Source organism: Neophocaena asiaeorientalis, unplaced genomic scaffold (assembly GCF_003031525.2).
Source record: "Neophocaena asiaeorientalis asiaeorientalis breed wild unplaced genomic scaffold, Neophocaena_asiaeorientalis_V1.1 scaffold656, whole genome shotgun sequence".
Taxonomy (NCBI): Eukaryota; Metazoa; Chordata; class Mammalia; order Artiodactyla; family Phocoenidae; genus Neophocaena; species Neophocaena asiaeorientalis.
In genome coordinates this window covers 352,539-369,228 of record NW_020172180.1, presented here as the reverse complement: position 1 = coordinate 369,228, position 16,690 = coordinate 352,539, and the positions used below count along the sequence as shown (strand labels likewise).

The 16,690-nt window shown below is 36.8% G+C and overlaps 1 protein-coding gene across 3 annotated transcripts in view; it reads right to left on the bottom strand.

Annotated features, from left to right (window-relative positions):
* Nucleotides 1-16,690, bottom strand: part of DIAPH2 (diaphanous related formin 2) — an 863,347-nt gene that overhangs the window by 497,187 nt on the left and 349,470 nt on the right. The gene's annotated exons all lie outside the window — the stretch shown is intronic.

Here is a 16,690-nt window from a genome sequence, read left to right as displayed (position 1 = left end):
TGCATACTGTTATTCTGGGTGTCTAATATAGATGAAAAGATTACAGGTTCCAATTTTAAGCAATATTTTGCGTATTGTCTACCTAGGACAAGTCTACCTACAGTCAGAAGAATATGACAGGACTCCCAAAGGACTGCAAAATAATTTGAGGGCTTCCCTGGTGGTGCAGTGGTTGAGAATCTGCCTGCCAATGCAGGGGACACGAGTTCGAGCCCTGGTCTGGGAAGATCCCACATGCTGCGGAGCGACTAGGCCCGTGAGCCACAACTACTGAGCCTGCGTGTCTGGAGCCTGTGCTCCGCAACAAGAGAGGCCACGACAGTGAGAGGCCCACGCACCGCGATGAAGAGTGGCCCCCGCTCGCCGCAACTAGAGAAAGCCCTCGCACAGAAATGAAGACCCAACACATCCAAAAATAAATAAATAAATTAAAAAAAAATAATTTGAGCTCACCTCCCTTCACATCTGTGCTGTCAAACCTATATCTATCCATTAAGACCCAAATAAAGTGTCACTTTCTCTATGAAACCTCCAATTATCACTACATGGTTTGCCTCCTACATCACTGATAAGGTACTTCCATATGTTGTCCTACTTAACTAAGGCTCATGTATGCATCTTTTTGCCTTCCCTAAGTTACAAACTCACAACTTTGTGAGGGAAGACAACAGGTTTGGTACAAATTTGTCTCCCACATCCATTCCACCTCCCATGGTATCTAGAAAATGATACTCAAGAAATACTATGTGAATAAAACATGTGAAATATGAGAGTGGAAAATGATGAGGGTGCAGGAAGAGAAATGCAAACTTGACAATCTTGTCTTCAAGATATAACTGAAGCCTAAGCGGAGATCGAACAGTTAGTGAGAAAGAATCCAAGACAGAAGATTAGACCCTGGGGATGATGCCTGAAGTCGTGGACACAGAGACGAACAGCCAATTAAGAGGACAAAAAGAACAAGCAAAAAGGTGTGAGAAACAGGAGACCACATTGCCCCCACAGTGAGAAAGGAAAATGTTTCAATAAGAAAAAATAATCAACAGTGTCAAACATAGCAAGAAGGTCAAGCATAGACTAAGTCCTGAAAAAAAGACCAGAAGAAAATAGTCCATTTCAGACCATATAGAGCAATTTCAAGAGAGCAATGACAACAGAAGCCATATTACAGGATGCAGGGAAGAAGTGAAGGGAAATGGCATAAAGACCACTCACGTGTGAAGTTAGGAAAAATAACCATCTATAGTATGAAGGAGACAGAAACAAAATGACTGAATCCCAGCTTGGCATAAGTTTGCCTATTACAAGAAGGTACCTGATTGTCAAACTCAAGAACAGTTTTTACGCCCAAAATGATTTCAGAACAAACCCAGCATACAATGATTTACTGGACAAGATCAATAGAAACTGTGCAAAAGAGATTATACTGTTCAGTGATCCATGTTGCATCAATATCTATAATGGAATGAAACAAAGTGATACAATGGCCCAAAGCTTCCTGGAATTGCTTATTAATGAAATCAAGCAGGAAAAGAAAGTCCACATTGACAGTAAGCAAGTACCCCACCCTCTTTTTACTGATGATGAAAGAGCATTTTCCAGGGTCATAGTAAGAGAAAAGTAGTATTTAGCAGTACCACCAGAACTAGATTGGAAATTATTGTTTAGAGAACTAAATGTTTATACAGCAAAGGCCCATGAGGTCCTGTCAACATCTACGGCGAAGAAATACAACTCCATCTATCTGAGTCAACAAATGAACAAAATTGGTATGTTCAAATGGTAAATTCTCCAGAACCTGCAGCCTCTGACATTTTTATTGAAATACAAAGTTTCTGGATCACAAAGTGCTGATGAAGATTAGAACACTGTAATTCTGTCATAGCAGGGCTAAACTAAAATATGAAGTGTTTATCTACAACATTAGTTGAAGGAAATAAACTGGCTATCACCCAGTTACCAACGGTGTCCTGAAGGTGTGAAATCTGACAATATGCAGACCTAATGGTAGTTTTTAAAGCTGCCCTCTACACCAAGTCCAGATGGACTAGCTAGGTGGCCTACCAACAAGAAAGCAGGTGGCTTTCTCGACTTACTGACTGCATGTATAGTCATATTAACAGAAAATATTCAAATGAAAGAATAAAATTTGCTGGGCCAATTTAGTTACAAAATCATGCTACCTCAAACAATTTCAGTGTGATACAATTAAAGAAATAGTTAAGTTCCTAGTAGGGGGCAAGATGTTACACTAGGAAGGGAATCAGTGGTTGAGAGTCCGCCTGCCGATGTGGGGGACACGGGTTTGTGCCCCGGTCCAGGAGGATCCCGCATGCCGCGGAGCGGCTGGGCCCATGGGCCGTGGCTGCTGGGCCTGCACGTCCGGAGCCTGTGCTCTGCAGCAGGAGAGGCCACAGTGGTGAAAGGCCCGCGTACCACAAAAAAAAAAAAAAAAAAAAAAAAAAGAGTGATTGCCTATACCTTCCCATTTCTCTGTATGCCATGCATGAATTATTTAATTCATGATAGAATTAAAATCAAACATTTAATTTCCTTTCTAATATCCGCTATTATTAATGATATTGATTATTCTATTATTTCCTATCTAATGAGTGCCTTAGGTTATATATCTCTATCCCTTAAATCATAATAACTCTTCAAGGTAAATATTCTGTTTTTACTACAAAAAAACCTAGGCTCAGAGCAGTGAAGTAACTTTGTCCATCCAACAAGTAATAAATCTGGATTTCAAACCCACATCAGTAGAGCTTTCCAGTTCATATTCCTTCCACCACAGCAAGGTGCCTCCCGTAGCGTGTGAACTAACATATGTAAAACATGAAGCAAAGTGACTAGCTCTTAATAGGAACCTTCCTAAATGCTAATTCCCATTCAATGGCCTCCACCAATCACTCTCAAATACTGCACTACATGCTCTCTAACCCAGTGAGCTACAGAAAGAAAAGGGGTTCTGTAAAGTTACAAGTAAGCATACCAGACATCCCAAATTCCATCTCTAAAGATGATAAAGGAAAAGCCTGGTTTAATATAAAGAACAGAAATGAATCTATGAGTCTATCCACCGATATATTTAATGGTGATTGAAGCATGACACAACGACTTAACTGTTTCCTAAAGACAAGGATGATTATTTGCTGGCAGTTTTCTGGGCTTGCCGTCCAGTGCATATGGTCATTTTCAGTTTGAAAATACAGAATCTCGGTATGAATTTTGCTTAAGTAATTCCAGTAATTTATAATCCACAGTAAAAATGCACACTCAAAATATAATACAAAACCTAGCCTTCTATACAAAGTGGAATGAAATTTCCCTGGCATAAAATACCTTTGGGAATGAGTTACCTCTTGGCAAAATAAAGAGTATCAAAATAATAACAAAAAACCTGTCAAATACAATAAGAGAGAAGACACTGCATTTTCAGCAGTTATTAAATGCTGGAGTTTACCACCACATAAAGACTCTTACAGCTACATCCTCAATACTTGGCCACATTAAAACCTTTTAAAGCCTGTAATCAATGAAACTGAAATGCATAAACACACATAAAAAAAAACAAACAAAACTACTTCAAGCTGATCACTTGAAAAATGAGAGAACCATTCTATTAAATGAGACATAAACCAAGAAGTGTCTGTTCTTTTTTTTCTTCACTCCTTCCTAGAAATTGTCTTATTGCTTTAAGGTATGAAATTACATAACACCAGATATGGGTGATCTCACTATCCTCCAAGTCTATATTAATATATGTGTGTTGCATATATATCCATAATATCATATGCATCAATACAGGAAACTACTGAATTACTCCTTATTACTAAAACAGTTCTGGAAACTTTCTCTTCAATGACTTCAAAGACCAAAGACTTCCCTGATAATCAAACCTATGCTTCTGACCAGCCCTTGGTTTTCCACACTGTATTCTCTACCTACTCCTTAAATATTAGTGACCCATGCTTCCAGTTTTTTTTTTTTTTTTTTTTTTTTTTTTTGCGGTATGCGGGCCTCTCACTGTTGTAGTCTCTCCCATTGCGGAGCACAGGCTCCGGACGCGCAAGCTCAGCGGCTATGGCTCACGGGCCCAGCCGCTCCGAGGCATGTGGGATCTTCCTGGACCGGGGCACGAACCCGTGTCTCCTGCATCGGCAGGCGGACTCTCAACCACTGTGCCACCAGGGAAGCCCCAGCTTTTTATTTTATATTTTCACCCTGTGTGATCTGCTCCCCTGACTTTGATCATTAATCTATGTGCTTATGTTTCTTGAATCTTTATCTCCAGCCCAGGCTTTTCCCCTGAGGTACAGACTCATAAATCAATTTCTTACTTCTTCCACAGGACATACAGAGAAAGATGCTCCAACATTAACTCAAATCCAGTAAAGTGAAAAGTAGTTTGCCTGTTCCCTACATGTGTTAAAGGCATCATAACCCAATTATCATACAAGTAAGAAACCATCAAGTTGTCTTTGACCTTTCTCTTCCTAAGCCTACGCTACACCCTGTAAAATTCTCCTTCCCTTTCTACTGTCTTGTTTACAGCCTTCCACAATTATTGCTTAGATCATTCATTCATTAATCGATTTATTCTACAGCTATGCACTATGGTAGGCAATATGAATGCAAAAACGATTAAAGGACATCTCTGTCTTAGGAAAGAACAAGTGAGTAACTCCAAAAATGTAAGGTGTATGAAAGAGCTATGAATTTGAAGTAGTCTCCTGGATTTTTGTTTTGAATTTTTTTCACTCTACTCTGGTTTTTTCTACACATTCATTACTGTGGTTACCTTTGAAAAATATTATGATCCTACTACTTATACATGATTTTTTTCACTACCTTATAGGATAAAGCTTAAGTAATAATAATGGCATTCAGGACCTTTCAAAACTTCACTGGTAAGTAAAGTAATAGCCCCCAGATAGCCCAATGAGCCAGCGATACCAGAGTACTCACCATTCTTGGAAAAAGTCAGTAAATTCCAAGCCTATATGTCTTAGCTGAAAGCTCTTTACGTCCCACTCCTTCTGAGCCTGAAAACATTTGGCTGGGCTAAAATATTATCTCCTCCAGGATGTCTTCCTGAACTCTTCCAAGCAGAATTAATTACTCCCTCCTCTGGACCTCTACAGCTTTTTGTTCCTAGCATGGATATAGCACTTAATATACTGCCTTATCATTAGTTTAGATATCCAGCTCCCTAATTAAGTGTGAGCTTCTTAAAGCCATCAGCCATATCTTGACCATATTTGTATCACTGGAAACTAGTACCAACTTGGTACATAACAGGCATTTTTAAAACATGCTTGCAGAATTGGATGAAAGTACTACATGGCCAAACCATAAAATTCCTTAAAATTCTATGCATTAGAAATGAAAACATATTCTAATTTAACAAATTAAAAGCCAGCCTTTCCAGAGTTATTGGACATCAACCCTTATATCCATAATTAAATTACTTTTAAGATGACACAGCTATTCACTGCTGCATATTGCATTTAATAATGGTGATTCGATGATTGATTTGTTTTCTGTTTCCATCACCAGCATGAAACTTAACAGCTGGCATACGTGTTTCCCTGGTAAAACCCATTACTGGTGGCAGATAACAACTAAGACGGATTTTCCCATGGCAAAATCCTAATGTCAAGTCACTCTACCTGATAAGCAGAGCCTCTGTGAGTGCTTCTAGAGCCTGAAGCAACTGCATGCAGGCAGCTTTCACTGAATGCCCTCCAATCCTGAGCTGAAAATTCAGAAACCACACACATATACACAGAAGCACACATGCATTCATTAAGGGCCCGTTAGTACGATACTGTTCTATGTAGACTGAATTGATTTTTTTCTTGGTCTTCTCCCCACCTTTTTAAAAAATTTCTTTTGTGAAAGAGGAGGGGGATAATTTTTATGTGAAAGTGGGACTAGAAACTATACCTGTTGACAAAACATAGTCCTTGGAATCACCTCTTAAATCACTGTGATTCTTCAATAGCTCGTTACAATTTTTTTTCCTGTTCTAAAAATGAGCATTAATATGTAACTAAGTTGGATCAGAAAAAGACTGGACACCACAATTTCTGTATTCAAGTATGAATGTCTCATGTTTAGGAAAGTACAAGATAAGAATAAAGTCATTTTGAGGTGTCACGTGTCCACAAAAAATGGGTCACCTGAACTTCTGTTTCTGAAAGTATGGCAGAATATATACCCTGACTTACGACCCACTGAAATAACTAAATGTGATGAATCTTTTAAAAATAACCTTAAAAGCATAATCTGGCTAGAAAGTAAGGAATACCTGGAGGCCAAAAAGTAAGTGAAAGAACTCAGAGAGGCAAACATCAGTAGAGCCAGCTTTAGACCTTGAGTGAATTTGCTAAAGCCAGATGAACTTGAGCTTGTTTCCAAGGCATCAAGTATGAGTGAATAGAAACGAAGCCCAGGGCCTGATCAAAGTGGAAAGAGTAATAATAGAACATGGCCCTAAAAGCCCCAGAAGACTACAACTCAGTTTAACAGTAAATTAGAAATGAACTTGCTCATCTCCCAAGGGGCCTAAGAAGAAAACTGCCCACATCAAACCCTGGTGCTAAATGGAGATGGTAAAAATCTTCTCTGAGAATTCCTAATCAAAAGCCAGTCCTCATACAGCCTGAATTCACACTTCCTTGAGTCTTAACTTAAGCCAAAATTTTAACATGATTCTAGGTTGGTAGCAACCTGGCAAAAGCAAATATGAATCTCCTCTGAAGGATATTAACTCTCACATGAGGCCTTAAAATATTCCCACAGATAAATGTACAAGAAATAACATATTTAATATGCTTAAAGAAATAAGAAGGATTGAAATTATTAACAAAGAGCAAGATGCTATTTAATTTCTTAAAAAAAAAAAAAAAAAAAAAAAAGTAACAATTAAAATTTTAAAACTCAAGAGGGTTGGTTTACCAGCAGATGAAACAGAGATTAAGAGAGATTCATGAAGTGGAAGATACAGCTGAAGGAATGTTCTAGAATGTATCACTTAAGCAATAAATACATAGAAAATTTGAGAGGTTAAGAGAAATGCAGCATAGCATAGAGTGACAAAGTATAATTTTTATAATTCAATTTCCAGAAGGTCAGAAAAGGGTGAATGGGACAGAGGCAATATTTGAGGAGATAATGGTTGATAATTTTCCAATATTCCAGAAAGACACAAATACACAGATTCAGGAAGCTCAAAAAACTCCCAAGTAGGATAAATAAAAAGAAATCAACACCTAAGCATAGTGATGTAAACTTTAATACCAAAGATAAACACATGATCTTAAGATCAAATACACAGAAAAGACATTACCTTAAAGGTAACAAACATAGAATGAGAGCTAACCTATCAACAACAACAGAAGCCAAAATCGGGGGACTGATATCTTCAATGTGCTGAGAGAAAATAATAACCCAGAATATCTAGACAAAATATTTTTCAAAATAAGATATTAAAAAGGCATTTTCAAAAAAGCAAAACCTAGAACTCTGCCACCAACAGACCCTCACTAAAAGAAATTATAAAGGACATACTTTAAGGAAGGAAAATGACTCTAGAAGGAAGGTGGAAAATATATGAAGCTGTGTGGAGCAAAGAAAGCAGTAAACATGTGGGCAAATCTAAACAAATAATGATGTCATAAAACAACTGCAACAACAATACAGTTTTGTAGATGATGGTGTGTATATCCCACGACCCAGCAATTTCACTCCCAGGAATATACTTTAAAAGAATTTTCACCCAAGACTAGACTGGCATTTCTAAGCCTACTGGATAGTTCCTCCTGGATGCTGAGAACTAGCAACCTAATCTCATGGTTTCCAAGACCCATTCATCACCTTCCTCTGAGCCTGTTCTTCCTCTCTCTTTCCCTCCCCTAATTACGTTAAAAGTATCGTCATTTTCCCAGTCACATCGTCTTAAAATTCCAGACTCATCTTTAACTCTTACCTGTACCCTATTACACAACAATAATAAGTTCTCTAGTCCTAGAGATTCTAACTTAAAGGGACAATTCTTATTCAGGCCCTCAGGCCCTTTCACCTTAGCAACTCCACTAAATGTCTTTAAAAACAGCTTTGCTCAGGTCAGTCTTCTAAGATCCCTCAATGCTTCCAAATTTCTTATCAGTTAAAGTCAGGATTTCTTAGTCTAGCAATTAAAGGCCCTCATAATCCAGTTCAAACATATCTTTCTAACACCATTTTCTGCCATTTCCTCTAAAGTGCCCCCCTCCTTCCATCTCTAACATGAACACTACAGTCTAGCCACATGTTAACACACCTGCTGTTGCCTGGGGAAAAGGACATTATAAGCTCCAGGTTTTTCAACATAAAATTTGTTCCGCTGAAATTTTTTTTTTCCTTCTCAGCCACATTACTTAAATACCTGAATCTCACTCATCCTTAAAGGCCCAGCTAGCTTACCTCCACTTTCATGACATTTTCCACTATCTCCCCTTCCCTCATTCCCTTAAAACCAGCACCACTTCATCTCAATCTCACCTACACGACTTTGGTATGTTTGGTATATTCTTATTAGCTATGTGAATGTCTCATTCATGAAAATTAAGCTCCTAGATGTAAGGGTCCAAGTCTAACTTAATCATCTTGGTAGATCTCACAATGCTTAGCAAAGTAGCTTTCATGTAGCTCAATAAATATTGTTTGAATTGATCAATAAATTGGCCTTAAAAGCAAATATTCAGTAATCACTATATTGATGACCTATAAACTGAATCATGAGCATCCCAAATCCCTGTTGTTTGTCAGTGTTTATTTTTAACCAAAGCAGCTAATGAGGTAAATGATAAAAAATCAGGTTGGCCCAAGTTCTTCACAGGCTATCTCATCTCAGATGAAATGGGGAAAATGGTTCTTCTTTAGCCTAGGTAGGTGATTTTACTATAGAAATGAGCCATGGAAATGAAGCTGGCTGCGGTTTTCATTTTCTTTCTTGTAGGTAAACTTTTGAGCTAATTATAGAAATCCCACATTATTCTTGAAAATATATTCAACTACTTAACAGAAATGTCCATCTAATTCAAAGGTTTTGGTAGAAATATCCCCTAAGCTATTAAAATTCCTTTGAGGGGCAGGGGCCAAAAAAAACCAGGGAACAAAGCAAGGCAGTTTTATACCAGCAAGATCACAAAGAAATAGATATTATGAAATGTTAAACTAGAGAACAGATATCTGTGTCTCTTTCTATATATTTGAGAATACTTCAAACTCCAGATTCTGCAAACATCTGCTAAACATACCCCCCAAACCCACCAAGCCAGCAGCTGTGTGATCTATTCATATTCCCACTACCACCTGGAAAAATGCAAATTGTATAGCCTTGTTCATAAAAGAAAATAAATAAATGTCTCTGCTGAACTTCTACACACCCTGTATCATAAAAGTTAACAGCCCTGCCAAGGGAGATTATACAATTAAGACTTAAAATCTTAATGACTTAAGTATTCTAATCAGTCTTTGATATCACCTTAATTATATGATAGATGGCCAGAAAGGGAGAAATGTGATGTCCTGTAGAAATTTAAGGTCTCTTTAAATCAATAATAAAAATGAGAGTGAAAGTATATTTAACATTATCCTAGATATACCATAGGACCAGACACTAAATATAGTGTTTTAAGAATTTATGTAAACTGATACTTTAAAAAATCATTCTGTAAACCTACAAACCATGTTACCTCCTTCCTGCCACATGACTGTTAATTCAAGACACAATATTCCACAAAATTTGCTTTAAATTTAGCAAGTAACATTACTGAGAGTAATGAATGCATAGATAATCATCGAGACAGTATGAAAAATAAAATAGAAATGCCAAGTTTTCCAAAGACGAGACAAATCAAAGGAGAAAGGACTACAAAAAAATCATAAATCAGATGGATGTATTAAATAGGATCCTCAGGCAATGATCTAGTTTAATGTAACACTCAAAGAGCATAACAAAGTTCTTCTGTTCCCTTAAGCTAAGTGAACATCTTTGTATGGTTTCACAAAATTGACACATTTGAATAAAGTCCAAAGACGACTCCAGTTTCAATGTTAGTATTCCCCTTCCAGAGAGGGATAAAAAACAAACTGGCTCAATTATTTGTAAGTTGTTGATGTCTCATATAGATTGGGTCAATCTAAAAGAAATTCTTTAAATATACTCTCATAATTATGCTACTACTACTTAATGAACCAAGTGAGAATACATAATTATTCATAAAGCAAGAGGCAATAAAAGGAAAAGATGAATCAAAAAGAATCACTGGTTAAAGAAAAAATACCTCATTTGTACATGTCAGGAAAATGTTTCAAAAAGCAAGCACTTGAATTGTCACTGTCATGTTAAAGGGGGAAACGGTACCCCATCAATTCCAAGATATGTTTTAGAGAAAACTTAATATCTAAAAATATAAGATTTTAGGAAGAAATATATTTGGAGAGAAGAGAGATAAAAAGTATTATCTGTTTTCACTACCAGATATGGCACTGGTAATGAATAGAGAGGGAAAACTTCAAATGTCATTATGTTATAAACTTCAAGCTCTGACCTTATGCCTTAGCAACCTAACGAGTAATGTATCTTACAAGGTGGTCTAATGTGGTTTGGTAGGGAGGGACCGTACTCTATTATCAGCTTCACTGGAAACACTAGTAATTCAAACAACTTTTAAAGAAATAGAGCTCCCTGCACAATGCCTTGAATACTGTAAGTGCTCACTTAATGTCTTGAGCATAAAAGAACATATCTAAGTGTGTTAAATAGGTTTCTGTTGCTGTAGCTCCATATATGCTTATTTCTAGAAAGGTCAATTATCAAGTGATGCAAGAGTGAAGAGAAAAATGTAAATGCTTAGGAGGAGGATAGGAATTCAAATAAACAGGGTGATTTCAGAAAATAAAGTAGAAGACGGAATGCAGGAGTTTTGAATTGAATTTTGAATTTAATTATTCAATTTATTGAATAGGTAGGAGTTTGTTTCATCAACTGTTATTTCCCAACTACCATAAAGATATGTTCAGAAAAATCAAAGAACTATTTATACACAGAACAAACTCTATGAAACTCCATAACCTGAGAGATTTTTTATGTTGAAAATATAAATTCAAGAAGAATTTTGTTCATCTGTAGTACTCCATAGTGGATTATAAAGTTATTGTTTAACTGAAACTTTCTGAGGTGGAAACAGATTCTGTTTTCTCACTAAAATCCCTTGTCTAATTCTGTTTGATATTTCAATTTCTCATTTTATTAACTATGTTACCAAAGCAACTCAAATAGAGTACTAATATATGGCCATTACACAAGTTAGCAGTATTTTCTTTATGTTAGGACAGGTAAGTACTTGCTACTTCCTCACCTTACACACTAATTATTATTTTTTAAAATTAAACTTATTGGGCTTTGAAAAAAAAAAAAAAAAAAAAAGAAAGAAAATTAAACTTATTAATTATAATTAGGCTACCACATATGGGTTTGAGGTTTCATACCTCTGTCACACCAATGGGACATTCGAAAAGTGAAACCCAATGATTTGGGTAAAAATGTCATATCCTAACTACATTTTTAATGCTTTGCCCTCTGTTGATTTAAATTGTTTTTATTTTCTTTCACTCCAGTAACAGTGACCACACACCTAGTATCTAGGTATTGCTCTGTCATACGATTCCCCACTAAAAGGAATCAGATTCCTCAGAGAAATAGCTATCCCAGGGCTATGGAAGAGTAGGTACAAGATGAAACTAAAATATCTTTATATCAGCAAGTAAGGTAGTGCTAAAAGTGTAGGGAGGGGGTAGGTATGTCACAAGGATAGCTTAAGGGGGCTCCCTCTGACCAAATCTGGGAAAAGTTGAGCACCAAAATCATTCAGTAATGCATTATGAACCACTGCAAAAGAGGAATTTATAAGTCCGTAGTGATAGCAAATCAATCATTAAGTAGATACATCAATATACTGATCGATTGATAGGTGAGAAAGGAGAGGTCTTGCTTACAACAGAATGCTGATTACCAACTGTGTGGAGGGAGGTTGGAAAATCATCATTTTACAACCATTATGGAAAATATCGGATAACCGAAGGGAACATTTTGATGAGAAGCAGGAGATCTGCATGGTCTTCAAATGTCTCCCTACAGACTGCTTATTAGTTTCGAAGGAAGAATAGTAATTACACACTGGAGAAATCATATAATATCTCGACCAAGTGATCAAAATGAATGCCATCTATAAGGGACAGACAGAGATTGTGTGCCTCTAGATGTGATACTTGATACAGCATGACCTCTGTATAATTCTGACCAAGAATGCATATCCTAAATCTAATCATGAAGAAACATTAGATATATTCAAGATGAAAAAACATCCTGTTAAAGAAAAGGAGATACATATTGCTCAAAAATATCAATGTTTTAAAAGACAAAGAATGGCTGTGGAAATGTTCCCAGATTCAAGGAGGCTGAAGAAGAAAGGGAGCCAGAGATGGAGATGGGGTTGATGGGAGAGGAGTGAGACAGAAAGAGATGGGTGTAGGGGGGAAATGGGGTCAACAGTATATGAATCTGGGTAAAAGATATATACGAGTGTTCTTTGCAATATTCTCACAATTTCTGTCAGTTTGAAATGATTTCCAAATAAAAACTTAAAATATAACTCATCTTTCCTTAGTGTTTCTTAGTTTACTATGTTATGCTATTTTCCTGGTCTTATTTTAAAGATATGCCTATTTAATGATATTTATGATTATTTATATTTAATGATGCCACTTAAATGATATTACAGAATAAGAGGAAAACCTGACGCATTAAATCACACCATCACTAACAGCTTGGAATCCTGTATCAAGGGGGTACAAATATACATAGCATATATTTATATTTGTCTACACTAAAAGCTAAGATACAATTTTCATAGAAATGTCTCAAATTTATTTTCATAGAATCATAAAACAGAATCAGAGGATCTCTTAAAAATATCTTAACACAATCTCCCCACGTTTCTGTGTATGGAACTCAGGTCACACAGTCACAGAGAACCAAGACTAAAACACTAGGACTCCCCTTGAGCCTTGTTACCTCCCAAAATATAATCTTGGCTAACCTGACCAATCTAAACTGTTTCAAGTAAGTCCCTTATACACCATTCCTATGAAACAGAGTAGAAAGCACATTTCATCTCTGAAATCATGACTGTCATATGTTATTTTAAAATCATTTGTAATTATATATTTTTCTTTACAACATGCTTTTTTTAGATAAAGAGGAGTATGTAAACCTAACTGATCAATCTAAGCTTGACAAATCGATTACAATCATAGCTAGCCATCATTAATGTCACTCCACTTAAACTGTCCTCATTAAATGTACCATACAAACTAGATAAACACAATGGAATCCATTTTCATTGGGCTACCTCTAACAATGCATGAAGTTACCTTCATTCAGTCATCAGTTTATAAGGTAATTCGCTTGCCAATATTTAACTTTCATATTACCCTTGTGAGGTAAATAGGTAGTAGCCAGCATAATCCAGCTACACCATTTTTTCCATTATCTTCAGATCTCTTAGTCACTCCCCTTCATTTACGGAGGACTTGACCAACTGAGTTCGTTTTTTTGTCCACTCTAAATTCTGTTGTTTTCACTGACTTTATCAGCCACATCCCAAACCTATCTAGTCTCTCAATTTCCTGTGCTTCTTTACATCTATGTTGTACTGAATTCAACCAAAGCCATTCAATCCCATGGCTACACCATGGTCACCAAAAATAACTCAACCTCCTAAATCCCAATTCAATCACAATATCTGATGATCTTTTCTCCCATAGTTCCTGCTTAATTGATCAAGTAACCCTGCTGAATCAATCTCTAAGTATCATTGAAACCACCAGTCCTTTGACCCACCATCCATCATTCCTCTCCTGTCCGCAATTCTCTCCCCCTCTAGTTTAAATTCCAAGGCCAAATAAGTATTACTAGGCATTAGTAATCATTTTCTAACATACCATACTCAACACACTTTCCTATTAATGCTTCTACTCTATTTCCTAGGCCTGCATTTGCACAGCTGAGTATTTCTGGAAAAAAAAAAATGACCTAACTGGGAAGAGTCATATCACTCTAAAGTAATAATCATCAATTTCAAATGAATACTCAATATTGCCCAGCAATGTTGGCAACTCTTTACCAAGAATTATTTCAAATTTCTTCAAATGATCTACTCCTCATCAAATCACACTGTTGCTAAACTGTTAGGTGATAACCCTGATGACTAACCCATGAGAAAATAGAAATCACTAATCAAATGGAAACATTCTAATCATGCCACTAGCAAATAAACCTGCATTTACACCACCTCCTTCTTTCCCATTATAAAGGAGAAAAGGATCCGCCTATCAAAGGTAAGTTCTTCCACATATGGATCTAGTACTCCTCTCTTTTCAGTTTTTTTTTAATCACTCTTCTACATCTTCAACCTTTCTTTCTCAACTCTATTATTCCCAACAGCATTCAAAGATGCTTTAGCATTTCCCATCTGAACAAAAAACTTAAATCCCCTACTAACATACACCCTGCAGATACCACCCTCTCTGTGCTCTTCCAGAACCAAGCCTTGCAAGAGTTATCTAGCCACAGTGCATACACCCCCTCACCTCCTATTTCACTCTTCAACTCACTCCAACATGGCATCTAGGTCAAACACTATTCTGAAACTTCCTAAGGGCATCAATGACCTCAATGCTGCCAGCTCAACTGATATTTCATAGTCCTTCTCCCTAATCTGTCAGATCATATCTTCCTTCTTGGAACATTTTCTTATCTTGGTTCTCTGACACCATATTATTCCACTTTTTTCTGGCCATACTCTCCTCGATTTCCTTTGCTGAAATCTTCCTCCCTTCTCCAATCTCTAACTGATAGAATACACCAGGGCTTGGTCCCATACTTCCTTTCCTTCTCCATGTACACACTATCAAAAAGTGATTTCATGCAGATGCATTATTTTAATATGATCTGCGTGACAATGATCTTAAATTGATATCTTTAGCTATAATTAATCTTTGGAATTCCAGATTCAAATCCAACTACTTACCTGACATCTTCACTGTGATCTCTGCCTAGAAGGTATCTCAAACATAACGTGGCCAAAGCAAAATTCTTCATTCCTAACCCTGACCCTACCACTAGCCAAGTCTTCCCTTTCTCAATAAACAGCACCATCATCCAGTTGCTTGGGCCAAACAATTAGGAGTCTTTCTTGATTCCTTTTTGTCTTTTATCCCACACATCCAGTTCATCATCAAGTCTTGTTGACTCCAGCCCCAAGACATATCTCAAAAGCAACTAAAACAGTGAACAATACAAACTGAGAAAGAGTGGGCTGGAGAAGAAGGAAACCCAGAGAGTATGGAGTCATGTATAAATGTCCTCTATGAGAGATGGAGTGATCAGCTATATCAAATGATGCTGAGAGGTTAAAACAATAATTACAAAGCAAACATTGAAGGTCACTGGTGATCTTGACAAGAGTAGACTCTGGAGTGATGGGGATGAAAGTTTAGTTGGAGGGGACTGAAGAAAGAGAGTAAGATGAGAATGCAAAGTCAGCAACTAACAGAGAAATCTTTCACGGGGTTTTGCTCTCTGGAAAGCATAGAGATTAGTAACAGCTGGAAAGCATAGAGATTAGTAACAGCTGGAGAGGGCGATGAGGTCAAGAGTGGTTCTTTTTTTTTCAAGAGAGGAGATACCAGGGCATGTTAGTATGCTGCTGAGAATGATCCATTTGTGATGAAAAACTAAATATAGCATGGGGAAAGGAGATGAATCACTAAGGAGTGGGAACCACTGCCCAAGTGGACAAGCTATTTTTCCACAGGTGGAGGGATTCTTTTGATCCACAGTCATAGGAAATGGTACACTTATAGATGCAGGGCAATTTGGTAGGTTTCACAGGGGGAGATGAAGGAACTCTTAATTGAGTGCTTCTAGATTTGTCAAAGAATTGTGAGGCGGGTGATCAGAGTGTGTGTGTATATCTGTTTGTGTGTATGTGTCTGTGTGGTGTGTGCTTTGGGGATTGAGAACTTGGTCATGAAAGAGGTTAAAGAAGAGAAAAGATATAAATTAGCTATGTTAAAGAGAAGATACTAGGCAATTTATTAATACAAGGCAGAACTGAGTGTCTATTTGGTCATGTATAAGGTTTTCTAAAATTTTTTTTATTGAAGTATAGTTGACTTACAATGTTGTGCTAATTTCTGCTGTATAGCAAAGTGACTCAGTTATACACATATATACATTCTTTTTTATATTCTTTTCCATTATGGTTTATCCCAGGAGACTGGATATAGTTCCTTGTGCTATACAGTAGGACCTTGTTTATTATGCACTCTGTATGTAATAGTTTGCATCTACTAACCCCAAACTCCCAGTCTATCCCTTTCCCTCCCCACTGCCCCTTGGCAACCACAAGTCTGTTCTCTATGTGTGTGAGTCTGTTTCTGTTTTGTAGACAGGTTCATTTGTGCCATATTTTAGATTCCACATATAAGTGATATCATATGGTATTTGTCTTGTGTAAGATTTAACAAAAAATTTTATATAAATATAAGATATATGTCTATTTAGTGGATT